The following is a 14,295-nucleotide window of genomic DNA, read 5'->3' on the forward strand; positions in this document are numbered from 1 at the left end:
ATTTGAAAAAAAATTGTAAGAAAACCAAAATCAACCTGGACATAAGCAAACCCTATGTGTAACCGCTAGAGGAGACCCAATGAGAGGAGCAAGCACACACCCATATTTCAGCGTCATTGTGGTTCCCTCACCGATGTCGCCTGCTTCGGCAACGCCATGCGGGAGGGGAACCATGATAGCTTGTTTTCCTGGGCGCTCAATACTCTAGGTATCTTAGTTAGAATTTTGGTTGTCCATGACTTCAGCTTTGGTGGAGGCGAAGGCAGGACGAAAATGTTTCCTAGGCGATGGCGAGAGGAAGGGGAACCATGAAAGCTTGTTTCTGTGGGTGCACAATAATCTAGGTGTCTTAGTTAGAATTTTGGTTGTATATGACTTTAGCTCTAGTGGTGGTGAAGGCAGGACGAAACAGTTTCCTACAAATCTCCCACTGAGCAGTCATTCTCTTGGCTGTCAGTGTTGGATATTGTAGTCGGTGTTTGTGCCATGTCGCGTCCTTCGGATCTGGGTGGGGCTTCGCGTGTCTTCGTGTTGGTATTGTAGTAATGTGGTCTTCTTCCTGCCTTTTGTGGTGGTGGAGCTGCACATAGCTATAGCGGCATCGGTGGCGGAAGGCCATCCCTTGTGGACCGGTGTTATGTCCCGGCCTTTTGAGGCAGTGAGAAATTTGTCTTCTTTTTCTCTCCTCATGGGTATCCCCCTGTCGCAGCGGCATTCTTTCTGTCGTTGTTACAAAGTTGATGTAAGTTTTGTTCAGAAAATTGAAAGGTTCAAAAAAATTGTTTTTGCTCCCTCTCTGTCGCAACAATGGTTCTCTTTGCTAGTGTTGCAAAGCTGACGGAAGTTTTGCCCAAGAAATTTAAAAGTTCAAAATTTCTAGAAGTTCTTTTCTAAAAGTTTATAATTTCCTTTTTTTGGAAATCCCCAAAGTTTCCAATCATGAAACTAGGAAATGATTTTACGGTGGAAACTATAATACCTGAAAGTGCCAACAAATGGAAAGTTATGGAAAATGAGAAGTGCCAAAAATGGAAGTTTCTAAAGCGGGGGAAATCGGTCCCTTGAGGGGCCAAAAGGCGCCCACTACTTCAATCAACAGTAGCTGCAAGCTGGAAGGCAACAGTTCTCAATCAAAATATTTGGTCACACCTGATCCAGCTGCATGCTTAGATCAAATTAGTTGGGTGTAAGAATCCATAAATATAGATTAGACATATTCGGCGAGAAGATTTCACCGCACAAAAATAACCATGCTCCTCTTCAAGCTTGACATTAAGAAGGCATTAGACTCTATCAGATGGGACTACTTGCTGGAGATGTTGAGCCATCTTGGCTTCCCTACTCACTTTCGAGACTAGATTTCGGCCCTCCTATCCTCGGCATTCTTGAGAGTCTTGCTAAACGGAATTGCTGACGACCCCATCAAGCATGGTTGTGGCACCAGATAGGGTGACCCACTTTCCCCTTTTCTCTTCATCCTCGTGATTGACCTGCTACACCATATCCTCAACAAAGCCACCACTCATGGGAGGTAAAAAACACATATTTGACCTGTTGGCGAAATCAATTCACGATCTGAACTGTCCTTGAATTTTTTTCACAAACTGACCGTTTTGTGTGGCGCCTGACAGACGGGCGCCACACTGCACTGTGCAGCGCCTGGCTCTTCGGCGCCACATGCTGGGCCAGCATGGCAGCCCGGGGCCAGGTGCGGCCCCACATCCATCCGTGCAACGCCTAAAGGATAGACTCCACACATGTAATGTGCAGCGCCTAAGGGCTAGGCGCCAGACATGTAAAGTGCAGCGCTCGACCCTTAGGCGCTGCACTGTCTGTGTGTCACTTAGGTTGCCCCCACCCCCCCACCCACACCCGAGGCTAAGCGCCTCCTCTCCCCATCTCAAATCATTCTCAAATCTTGCAAATCTGGAGTATTTGTCCATGGATTTCGAAGCCAACCCTTCTGTTAAGGTAAATACCTCTGATTCCCTCGTTTTCATCCATAGGAATTGCCACATTTGCTCAAATCGTGCTAGTTTGGGGAAACCCTAGTTTTGTCTTGGATTTGGAAATTTGTGTTGAAACATGTTATGTTTCTTTGCCAATTTGCTAGGGTTAGGCTTCTTATTATGCTAGGATTAGGGTTATGTGTGTTGTTATGTTGGGGTTAGGGTTAGGGTTATGATATGGTTATGTTTGTGGTTATTGTTAAGTGTGGGCTAGGGTTATTGTTTCATATCTATGTCAGGGCTTATGTATTTTGTGCAAATATTCGGTTAAGTACTTATTGGATATATGTGTGTTTTTGATTATTTTAGGGATGGGAAGAACATGTGTTTATGTCCATCATGTGGATAAAGAGGCCTTTTTGAAAGGCAATGTTGAGCCGGACCTAGATGAGCTTGACATGGTGTTTGAGAGTAGTCCTAGCTATGCGGATGTCTTGGAACAAGTGAGGAAGAATTTGAATTAGATGGACCCAAGTGACGTTGTTGAGTTGGAGGGAAGGCATAATGTTGGTTTTGGAATGCACATCCGTTGGAAGACAATGCGTGTGAACTCAGAGCAATGTTGGGTTGCATACAAGGAGACGGTTGCCGAATCTCTAGACAAGGCTCTTGAGTTATTTGCCTCTAAGAAGGTTGAGTCTAGTTTGCATTTGGACTTGAACCAGAACCCCTCCCCGTTGGTTGCAAGTACTCCCCCACCCATGAACCTAATTTGACACAACAACTTTGGCCAACATTGAGCCCGATTTCAAACAACCAACATGAAGCTTTTCAAGAGGAGAATGATGAGTACAAGGAGGATGACAACGAAGTTGATCTCCATGACAACAATGTGGGTGATCTCGACAAATATCATGTGCAAGAGACAATGGACCAATCCATCTCTTTTTCCCGTTCACGGCGAAGGAGGCCGAAGCATTGGCGGGATCACAAGACACCATTGTTCAAGGATCTTAGTCTCGCGGATGAAGCCGTTGTAGATGGTGGCAAATGTATATCTCTTGGAGGTAGGCTAAGTTCTCACCGTGATTTGGAAGACGGCAAGAGCGGGATATATCCCGGTTGTGAGTTCAAATCCTTCTTGGAATTGACACTACAAAAAAATACACTTTCGTGATGATACGTGTTTGTCATAGTAGGTCGCGTTTTTTTGTCATGCATGTACATCCATGACGATTTTATGACAGAATCAAGATAGTCATACCTGTGCTGTCATAGAAGTGTTCCATGACATTACCAAAATTATCATCACGGAAGTGTCCACTTCCATGACGATAAATCGCGTGTCACAGAAGTGCTTTCGTCAAGCGTGACCGACACGTGGCATCCACCGTAACGGAATGCCGTTAAGCTATCGGGTCCAGTTTTGGATCCGATAACCCGTTAACAGCCCCGACCAATGGGGATTTTCCACGTGTAAAATCATCATTGGCTGGAGGAAACACGTGTGGGCTCACTGTTGGGACAGATGTCGTCCACTCATTGGACCCAAGGCGCCTATGATACGTCGACACGTGGCACGACCCAACATAGGCCCATTCCTGTGAAAAGGCCGGCCCGTTTGACTTGGTCAAAAGGTGGCGGGCCGGCCCACGGAAAGCCTGTTAACGGCCTGTTCGCATATAGCCCATTTACAACCCGCTAACCCAGGGCCCGTTACGACCTCTCCGAATTAGGCCCAGTAGCGTCATCTGGGCCATCCAATATGATTCTAGCCCGTTTTAACTTCTGGCCCATGTATGGCCCATGACGACTTTCGGCCCATATGAGGCCCTTTGTAACTCTTGGCCCATTAATGGCCCGTGGTGAAACTGGCTCATAATGAACAGTGTATCACTTTATACCCATTAACGGCCCATTATTCCATTGGGCCATTTCCAGCCCAAGTTATCTTTCGGCCTTCTCAGGGCCCATTTATTCTTGGGCTCATTACCAGCATTCGGTTACTTAAGGCCCGTTACTGTCATTTTCTTCTTGTGGGACAAATTCAGCCCGTCGTTACAGTCGGCCCGTTCGTGGCCCGTTAATATGTTGGGCCGTTTTCATGTAAAAAAACCCATTGGGCTGTTTTCATAGAGTTATCAAATACGACCTATTAACAATCCATTATAGTCCACGAATAGTACGTCCCATGATTGGCGAAATGATGATACGCCGCGTAGAAGGCCCGTAAAAGGCCCATGGATCGTACGACCCATAGAAGGCCCATGGATCCTACGGCCCGTAGAAGGCCCATGGATCCTACAACCCGTAAAAGGTCCATGGATCTCGTACTGACCGTAGAAGGCCCATGGATCGTACGGCCCGTAGACGTCCCATGGATCGTACAGCCCGTAGACGGCCCATGGCTCCTACGGCCCATAGAAGGCCCATGGATCCTACGGCCCGCAGGAGGCCCATGGTTACAATAGTTCGTGTGTTGCCATGATTATTTTGGCATAGTTTCCAAAAATAGGTTATTGTGGCCACTAGAAAAACACAAAAAAAGAACTGCAGTGACTACAAGAAAACAACTAAACAAGACAATAAGGAAATAAATAAGCAAGCAATTAATGCTAGCCTATTACTGCTATTACACATATTACATCCACTGGGCATCAAAGTTCGCCACCAGTGCAAATATAGGGAACAAAGCAGCATATTACATACACTGGCCGTCAAAATTGGCCACCAGTGCAAATAAACGCGGCAGCAAAACAAGAGCATAACTGAAAGAACTTCAAAAGAGCTCAAGAAACGTTATCCTGGGTATCCACCATGCTAGCAATAAGCTTAGCAAGCTTATTAGCTTTGTCCTGTTTGGTGCTAAAATCCTCCAACGCTTGCTGTTGCACCAGAAAGTATGCATCTGAATGCTCCAGGGACTTCCGCAGTCCTTCCGCTTCTTGTCGCAGCACATCTAATCGATGTCTTTCAGCTTGTAGTTGAGACTCAAGAAACCGAACTGATTCAGACAGTGAGTTTGAATAGCTTGTGCAAGCGGTAGTGGCCAGTAACTCGAACACTAAACCAAGACATGACTTTGGGGTTATCTCACTGTCTTCAAGATAGTCTTCCTTAGCTATTTTATCGGCTTTGTTGGAGACCAACAAGGATGTTTCACTATCCTGAACCTTATCTGCATTACTTCCTTTACCATTGCTTAATAAGGCACTCTTCCCCAATTTCTGTCAGCATTCTAAAAGAAGAAACACGCAGACACATAACAGGTTTAGCATGTACTAGTATATGAAACTCATTTCGGTGAACCAGTTCATTAGTAAGGTGGACATGATTAAACTACCAAGTCTTCTATTGCCAAGTACTAGTACATAATAAAAGCATCAAACAAACATATATCTATGTCCTATGGTCACTGCATTGTCTTGCCAAATCAAAATAGAGACACGGTTAAAATCATATCAGTTCAAGACAAAGAAACAGTGAAAGAATACAAAGTATGGGAAACTGCACGACACAACAAGATTTCAGATGGGTACCACGGGTCTACATGTACAACAACACTATTGGCTCTGTTGTGATGCTAGTAATGTGCATGATATGAGAAGTCAACTGTATACACAATTGAGACTGAAATCAACAGAGCTATTGATAAGAGCAAACCTGTTAAAGCAACATGCGTGAACATACCTGCTGTGCCATTGGAGTTCCGATTGGATCCTTTAATTTAAAAATAAGTTTGTATGAGTAAATACAGTGATACAAGAGCAAAGCAATATGCACGATAGCAATCATAGTTAAAAAAGGCGCACCTAAGCAAGCGCTTAAGCGCGCCTAGGCTCTAGGCGTTGGCAAAATGCATTGCGCATAACTACGCTTAATCTGTGCATAACTGCGCATAAGCATGCACTTTGGTCAGTAAAGCGCAAGGCGGTGGCAAAACGCACAATTAACGCCTAGCACTTTTTTGAACTATGATAGCAATGGAATCTTAAATTAGAACAATTGTTCTTCAGGTTTAGGCAATTGTTCTACATGAACAGAGTACAGTAAGACGCAAGAATATAGTACTTCAAAATAGAAAATGAGCTCATAGACCTTACCACATTCTTGGTTCGGGATCAGTACAGAACAAGATGTTCCCAGTCATCATCCAGTAAATGTGTCTCAGGAGAACGTAAGTGAATTTGACGAGTTTCTTTGCCGGTGAAGTATGTTTTCTTCAGGTAATTCTGATACTGCCACCAAGCATTCTTGAAGATAGCAGAGGTATTAGCACAGGTTACCTTATCCCGAGTTTCCAAATCGGTCCTTCTCTATAGAGAAAAATAGGAAAATTTGCTGTATTATAACCATCATAGAGGTAGGATGTATGGGACAAAGCAAAGTAATTGCCATGAATAACATTACTTACACATAACTCCTGGACAAACACCTACAACTGGCATTTTCCTTCATCTTCGGTATAATATTTCCAAGATGGGAAGATACGCACATACGATTTAACAACATCAAATGCGATAGATGCTAAACTACGACTAGCTGGTTGTGCTTCCTCCACAGGAATAGGCGTACTAACTGGTGGAGTTGGGGTTCGCTGTGGTAGTACTGGCCCTTTGGGCACTGGAGCTGCCTTACTAACTGCTCTTGTTTGGGAGCTCTTTGGTGGAGATGCTGTTGTGTCAACAGGAACTGGGTTACTATCTGCTGGGGTTGGGGTTAGATTGGGTGAAGCTGGTTCTTTGTCCATCCCAGTAGGGGTACAATCTGCGAGAATTTGGGTTATGTGTGGTAGGGCTGGTTCTCGTGCATGTACAACCGGGGTGCTATCTCCACCAAGAGGTAGCACTATTTTATTTGAAGACCGTGTTTTTAGTCCGCTAGATACTAGCATCACCCGCTCCAATTCAAATGGTTGATAAACAGGAAACATAGTTGAATGTATAAACATTGTATGAGAGACAGATGCAATAGATAGTATGGAAAAAAGAGGGCACAAAATAATTGACATGTATATTGTTTAACTAAAACGGATAGCATGACATAATTTCACATATATGATGTCTATCTAAACTGGATAGCATAGCATAACATAATTCAAAGATATGATGAATAACTAAACATGGTCACATGACATAATTCACCTACATGTTATCTAAGTAATCAGGATTGCATCATTTAATTCACATATGTGATTTATATGCTAAATAGAGGGCATTCGATATGATGTCTGAACTAAGAACATGGTGTTGAATATTGTGTATATGATGTCTAAACTATGCAATGCAAGACACCATATGCATGATATGAGCAGTATAACCGTGCCAAGTTAGAGCATACACCTCGGTGGGGGAATAGGACTGGTCATCTATCTCTGAATCCATCTCCAAGGAGCTATCGGGACCCAACAAGAGATCTGCTTTGACATGTAGCATTGTCTGCTCTGAAGGCCTTATTTTCACTCCAGATTTTCCCATCTCCCACCCAAATGGCTTATTCACAGGAAGAGTAGTTTAATGTACAAACATTGTCGACAAATAGAAATATAATGAAGAAAAGGATGGGCAAGATATCATTCAAATATATGATGTCTGGTTAAACAGGATGGCATTGCACATTTCACATATATTATGGCTAGCTAAAAGACATGAGACTGCATAATTCCCATATATGATATAGAAACTAAACATGTCACTACTAGGAAAATGCTTATACATAGAATTTTGGCAGTAGCGCATGTTTATGACCCCACGCTACTAGTATTTACCAGTAGGGCTGGACAGAATACACGCTACTACTAATATATAACAACAACGTTTGTTAGCTTGGGCCACGCTACTATTACTTGGGCCGCAGGGCAAAAACAGTAGTCCACTTAGCTGTAGCGTTTGTTTTGAACGGGCGCTACAGCTGGTGGGCTTAGCAGTAGTGCCGGCCTCTAACCAGCGCTACTACTAGAGGAAAAGAAAACCGGCCGAGCACCCCCGCACCCCCTCACTCTCACAATAGATCCCCTCCGCCCGACGACGTTGCCGCGGTTAGGGTTCGTCCCTGGCCGCCTCACCCTCGTCTACGGTGCCGTGCGCCGCCACCACGCGCGGTCGCCTCGCGCCTCCTCCGACGCTCCAGCCCCATAAGTCCCCCTCGACCTCCTCCTCCCTGCGTGCACCACACGATTTGCCGTGGTGACTCGCCATGTTTTGGGATTTAGGGATTGCACGGTGGCTCCGCGCTTCGATGCGACGTGTTCCAGGCTTGTTTCCTCGCGTGATTGGGGAGAGAGTAGTGAGAGGGGTTAGGTGAGAGAAGTAGAGGCTTTTTGTTGCTCACCGAAACTTAGGAGAGAGTAGAAAGAAGTAGCTAGAGAAGTAGAGGCTTTTAGCACATATAATTGAAACTTGGGTTTCAATTCTTGGCTGCTAGGGTTATGTCGTGAATGCTACCCTATGTGTGAATTTGATCCACTAGCTTCTTTGTTGATGCATATAAATATGACCAAGAAGCCTTCACTGTTATGTGGTTTCATGAAAAAATCAATGCTTGATTCGATACTCTTCCAGGTTAAAGAGAGTATCTGTATGTGGTGATGCTCAAATTGCCAAGTTGTTATGATGCTGTTAGTGAGCCCATTTTTGGTAAATTTTAGAAAAATAAAACACAGATAGACAGAGAGTTGTATCTGATCGAAAAGGGGGTGTTTGCCTTTTATAGTTTTCATTATTGTGCATCTGATGCAAAGGTGGAATGGATGTTTACTTATTGTGTTTTGGAAGATTCTAAGCTGGTTCAACTTTTGGATGTGGGAATAGATAAAGTGTTCCCCTGGATTGAACTACTTTTGCTTGTCTGCTTGTGCAATAATGGCAATATGCCATTTATCTTATTATTAGGCTCAGTTTGGGTTACATGATCTCTATTAGGTTATTGTCTGAAATGAACTACAATTTAGTTGTTATTTTGCTTGCCATGTGAATCTCATGTGTATTCTCTATGAAAACTTTATGTTTACTTTTTGGATTGTTAATCCTTTAATCATATTGCTTCAGGGAAATGGTGCCACCACCACCACCACCATGTCGACGATGCAAGTCAAGGTGCGCCAGCAGCCTTGCAACTGGCACGCTGTTCGGCATGTACTTCGAGTCTAGTTTTCTTCATGTGGCGGTAATAAATTATATGAAACTAGTAACTACTATTTTGTTTTTAGTGTTATTGGCATTAATGCATCGTGTATATATCATTTTGCTTTTTGTACACAGATCATCCCATGCAATGTGAGGTCAGAATTCAACAATCTGACCAGAGAATCTGTGACCTTTGAGGCTCCTGGGGGCCCCTACACTATGGAGATCGAGAAAGGACGAAAGATGACGCAGGTGGGAGGAGATGGATGGGTCCGTTTCAACGCCCACATGCGTATCACCTTTGGTGAGTTGATCAGCTTCTCCTTCAGAGCAGAAAGACCCATGCTAGCCGTGATTTATGTTAACAAAGCAGAAGATTATGAGGATGATGAGGATGATGACGACCCATTCGGTGATGCCATCGTAGCTCAGAGAATGAAGTTGAGCGAGGAGGAGGTGTGCAACCTATGGGACATCATTCCACCACATGCTGACTTCATCGGGGTGCCATTCGTGACCCGTCTGACAAGTACCATGGTTGATTGGCGTATCATGGTATGTTGCATTTACTGTAGTTTTTAGAGTAATTTGATGATATGCTTTATTGTTATACTTAGTGTAGAGTCCGATGCTTAGTGAATCTTATATGCTTAGTGAATCTTATATGCTTTATTGTTATACTTAGTGTAGAGTCCGATGATATATATGCTTAGTGAATCTTATATGCTTAGTGAATCTTATATGCTTTATTGTTATACTTAGTGTAGAGTCCGATGATATATATACTTAGTGTAGAGTCCGATGATATATATGCTTCATGTAGAATCCAAAGAACTGCTAATAGTGTAGAATCCATATATACTTATTAGTAGAATTCATGCTTAGCAGAAATGTAGTATTGTCTTTTGATAGTGTAGAATGTGTGAGGCTACTTATTAATTGATATGTTTTTCTTATTCAGAAATTTCCAAAGAGCCTATCTGAGAGTTATGGTATCAAGCTTGATGAAGAAGGCTCTGCTGGAATACGCCTTACTGCAAGGGGCTCCATCACCACTTGTGCGTACGGCATGGACACGGACGGTCGCACGCACTTCAACTCAGTTGGGTGGAAGAGCTTCCTCGTCGGCAAGAATCTTCATGTTGGACAGACAATCCTAATTACTATCTGGAACACCCACCGCCCAGGCTTGAGGATGATGGTCGTCATCGATATCATCTAGAACTACATATGCATGCGTGTGGCTGTTGAACCATATATATGCTAGTATGACTACTTAGTAGACTTATCAACTATGATCTATCCATGCATTGTTGACTACTATATATGAGTTTGTGAGATTGTGTGGTTATATTAAATGTGGTACCGTCGTTAATGTTTGTGAGATGGTTCTGTGAACTTAGCTTATTCGCACTGGACTTGTCTTGATTTCCATGAATATTGCACCTGACTGCTTTTTTTATTTTTTATTTCTATTTACTTAGTTGTAGCGTGGGGAGAAAAGAGGGCGCTACTACTACGTGATGATAATAGTAGCATTGGTGAAAAAATAGGCGCTACTACTAAGTATTTTAGCTCTAGCGCTTGTTTAGAAACATGCTACTGTTAAATAATAGCTGTAGCGCCCTAGCAGTAGCGCGGGTGCCCGCGCTACTGGTATGTAAAAAACTAGCACCACTAGTAAGGTTTTCTCTAGTAGTGGGTGGCATTACAGAACATGTCTAAACTAAGCAGATGACATATATGATGTCAAAAGTAGGCACTGCAAGGCAACATATGCATGATATGACTAACATCATCATGCCAAGGTAGAGCAAACACCTTGGGGGGTAAATAGGAGTGGTCAGCGGCATCTGAATCCGCCTCAGAACAGATATCTTCCTCTGGATTACAATCTGGAGAGGGGTGGGGAGGGTTTGCCATTGAACCCACCATGGAGCGATGTCTGCATGACATTGTATTGCCGCGCAAAACTCTTCTCTTTTTCTCTACATGTTCAGCATGACTGTGTACAATATCTGACATGCATACAAAAAAAATATGGTGAGATTATGTAAGGAGAGCATGCAGAAATTTAGAGTGATGGTAACAACGAGTGGATGGATCCAAAAATAATGATAACAGGCTGATGATTGCTTTAATTTAATAAAAAGACAGATGATGATTGCTTTACTATTTGTTTCCCACCCAAGATGAACAACATAGGCATACCCTAGGTGAACCAGATATTAGACATAGATACTATTCATTGCTTCCTCGATATGTGCCCCACAACTAATTTAGAACTCAAGTTTGAACATTAATTTGGACCTGATTTGGAGTCCAAGAGGTGAACAGGACGATAAAGTAGCAGGTAATTTTAAGCAATGCATAACATAAGCAGAAACAAAAGAGTGCAACCACTCTTGTGGACCCTTGTACTCCTCAGGTTCATCTGCTGAGTCGATGATGGTGATGCCATTGCGGTGGGTGTCGGCGGTAGGGAAGGAGATATGAGGCGGCGAAAGACGGTCAGGAGTCGTGATGTCTGGTTTGGTGGATGCTTCTGTCGATGGAGCAGCTCAGGTGAGGTGAACGACGTCGCGGCAGGAGCAGGACAAACCACACAAAGTTCCCTTCGACACCTACCTGTAACCGAAGTAATTATGTAAGGGCTCATTTGGCTTGCATGATTCTAAAAACGCAGGGATAGGAAAAACACCAGAATAGGATAGGAATGCACATGGTAAACAGAGCATTTGTAAACACATGATTTCTGTCAACTTGGGTGTTTGATTTACAGGAATTGGAAGAGCAGAGGAATGCAAAGAAACATGGCCAAAATAAAGTAAAACCATATGAAAGCATGTACAGTTAGAATGTTATTCTGCCACTAATGCACTTGGTCTTGTTTTCATCCATAGGATTTTGAAAAGTAGGTCCAGGTGGATGTTTTGCTTCATTCCTTTCAACAAAATGCATGAATAATTGAATAGTAGAGTGCCATTGGAAAATTCCCTATTGCTATGTTTTTCCGTTGAACCAAAATAGCCCTAATGGATCGACATGAATGTATAGTAATAAGTGATGCAACAAGTGTACAACCTCTTTGCCGTAGCCGTGTCGACCTTAGCATCATTGGGTTGGTCGCTGAAGCAGTTGAGGCAGAGGTGGCTGTCGGAGGTGTGGAGGAAGATCTGAGGAATCTATAGACGGCATCCAGGGCACTGCTCTGTTGTGATGGATCGTTCTGTCATTGGAGCAGCTCCGGTGAGCCGTAAGACATCAAGGCTGAAGCAGCACAAGACAAACATCGTCAATCTCAAGTGGGATTCTAATAGCATCTCCAATAGATGATGTAAAATAGATGTAAAATTTACATCACCGAAAACCATCTGACTACAATAGATGAGGTAAAAACTGTTGACTCTGAACTTAACTGTCGAAACTGAAATTTACTATGGAATCTGAATGTTACTGTTGAAACTGAATGCAATGGTAGCAGAGAGGCATTTGACATGTAGTTTAGGGAGGGCCTGCAGTTCATCTTCAACCTGCACCCCCCTGAGCCGCCAGCCACCACCGGCCGAACCGCCGGCCCTAGCGCCGCCTCACCGCCCCGAAACAACTCCCCACCGCTGGTCTGCCGCCGCCCCAGTCGGCCCTCTAGGCTCCCCGCCCCCACCCTGAACCCTAAGATAGATAGTGGGGTACCTCTTCGGCGAGCCCCCGTCCCCACCGCGGGTGGTTCTTCCTTAACTTCGGCGAGACCCCACACCCCCTGAAAATTGACTAAGCCAAAAGTCGATTCAGCCGACTGAAGTGTAGCTAAATCGGAGCAGAGCAGCAGCACGAGCGAGGGGGAGAGCAGCAGCAGCAGCGCGAGCGAGCGAGCGAGAGCCAGAGCAGCAGCAGCTGGGCGAGCGAGCGATCGAGCGAGTGCCGGAGCAGCAGCAGCACGAGCGAGCAAGCGAGAGCCGGAGCAGCAGCAGATCCGGCTGGTATGGACGTCGCCGCCGAAGGGGCCTCGCACTGGGCGAGAGCCGCCATGGAGATGTCGCCACTCCATGGGGGTGCGGGAAGGAGCACCGTCGGCACTGGGAGGTCGAGTTAAGGAGAAGGTGCGATGCAATGAGTGTACAACCTCTTTGGTAGCGCCGAGTAGGCCTCGGCTTCGTCCGAGGAGTCGGTGAGGATGCTGCGGTTCCGGTGGAGCAGGTTAAGGCGACGTTGTGGGGATGGAGCAGCCGCGATAGATGAGGCGATAATCGGAGCAGCTCCTTGGAGGTGGAGGACGGGGCGGTTGGACCGGCGGGACGACGAGATGGACGACGGATCCTCATCCGGGGAGGTGGATGAGGGAGTCCTGGATTAGGGGGTATCCGGACAGCCGGACTATACACTTTGGCCGGACTGTTGGACTATGAAGATACAAGACTCAAGACTTCATCCCGTGTCCGGATGGGACGCTCCTTTGTGTGGAAGACAAGCTTGGCGATTCAGATATTATATTTCCTTCCTTGTAACCGACTCCATGTAAACCCTAGCCCTCTCCGATGTCTATATAAACCGGAGAGTTTGGTCCGTATGAGGACGATCACAACATTCATAATCATCATAGGTTAGCTTCTAGGGTTTAGCCTCTACGACTTCGTGGTAGATCCACTCTTGTAACACCCACATTATCAATATCAATCAAGCAGGAAGTAGGGTTTTACCTCCATCGAGAGGGCCCGAACCTGGGTAAACATTGTGTCCCTTACCTCCTATTACCATTGGCCTTAGACGCACAGATCGGGACCCCCTACCCGAGATCCGCTGATTTTGACACCGACATTGGTGCTTTCATTGAGAGTTCCTCTGTGCCGTCGCTGCAAGGCTCGATGGCCCGTCTCATTGTCAAGGACAACATCACCTCTGGGGGAGCTCTGGCTGTAGGTCAAACTCTCCGACTAGGTGGCTTCGTCATGGCTGCCCAATCGGCTGTCACGCTGACGATGACCTCTCGGGTCATCACGAATAAACTCCACGTCAATTCGGAACTCGCCGAACAGATGGATCCAATAGAGCTCTCCTCCCTTAACGAGCTCTTGGATCGCATCGCCGCTTTGGGAGTCGCTACAGACTATGACCGGATCGGGTTTAAACCCGACCAGAGGGATATTAAATCCCCGCCGGTCACCCACGAGATAGTGGTAGTGGAGGAGCCACATATGGACCGGCCCTATATTCTGAGGACGAAC

This window comes from Triticum aestivum, chromosome 2B, assembly GCF_018294505.1.
Source record: "Triticum aestivum cultivar Chinese Spring chromosome 2B, IWGSC CS RefSeq v2.1, whole genome shotgun sequence".
In the NCBI taxonomy this organism is placed as follows: Eukaryota; Viridiplantae; Streptophyta; class Magnoliopsida; order Poales; family Poaceae; genus Triticum; species Triticum aestivum.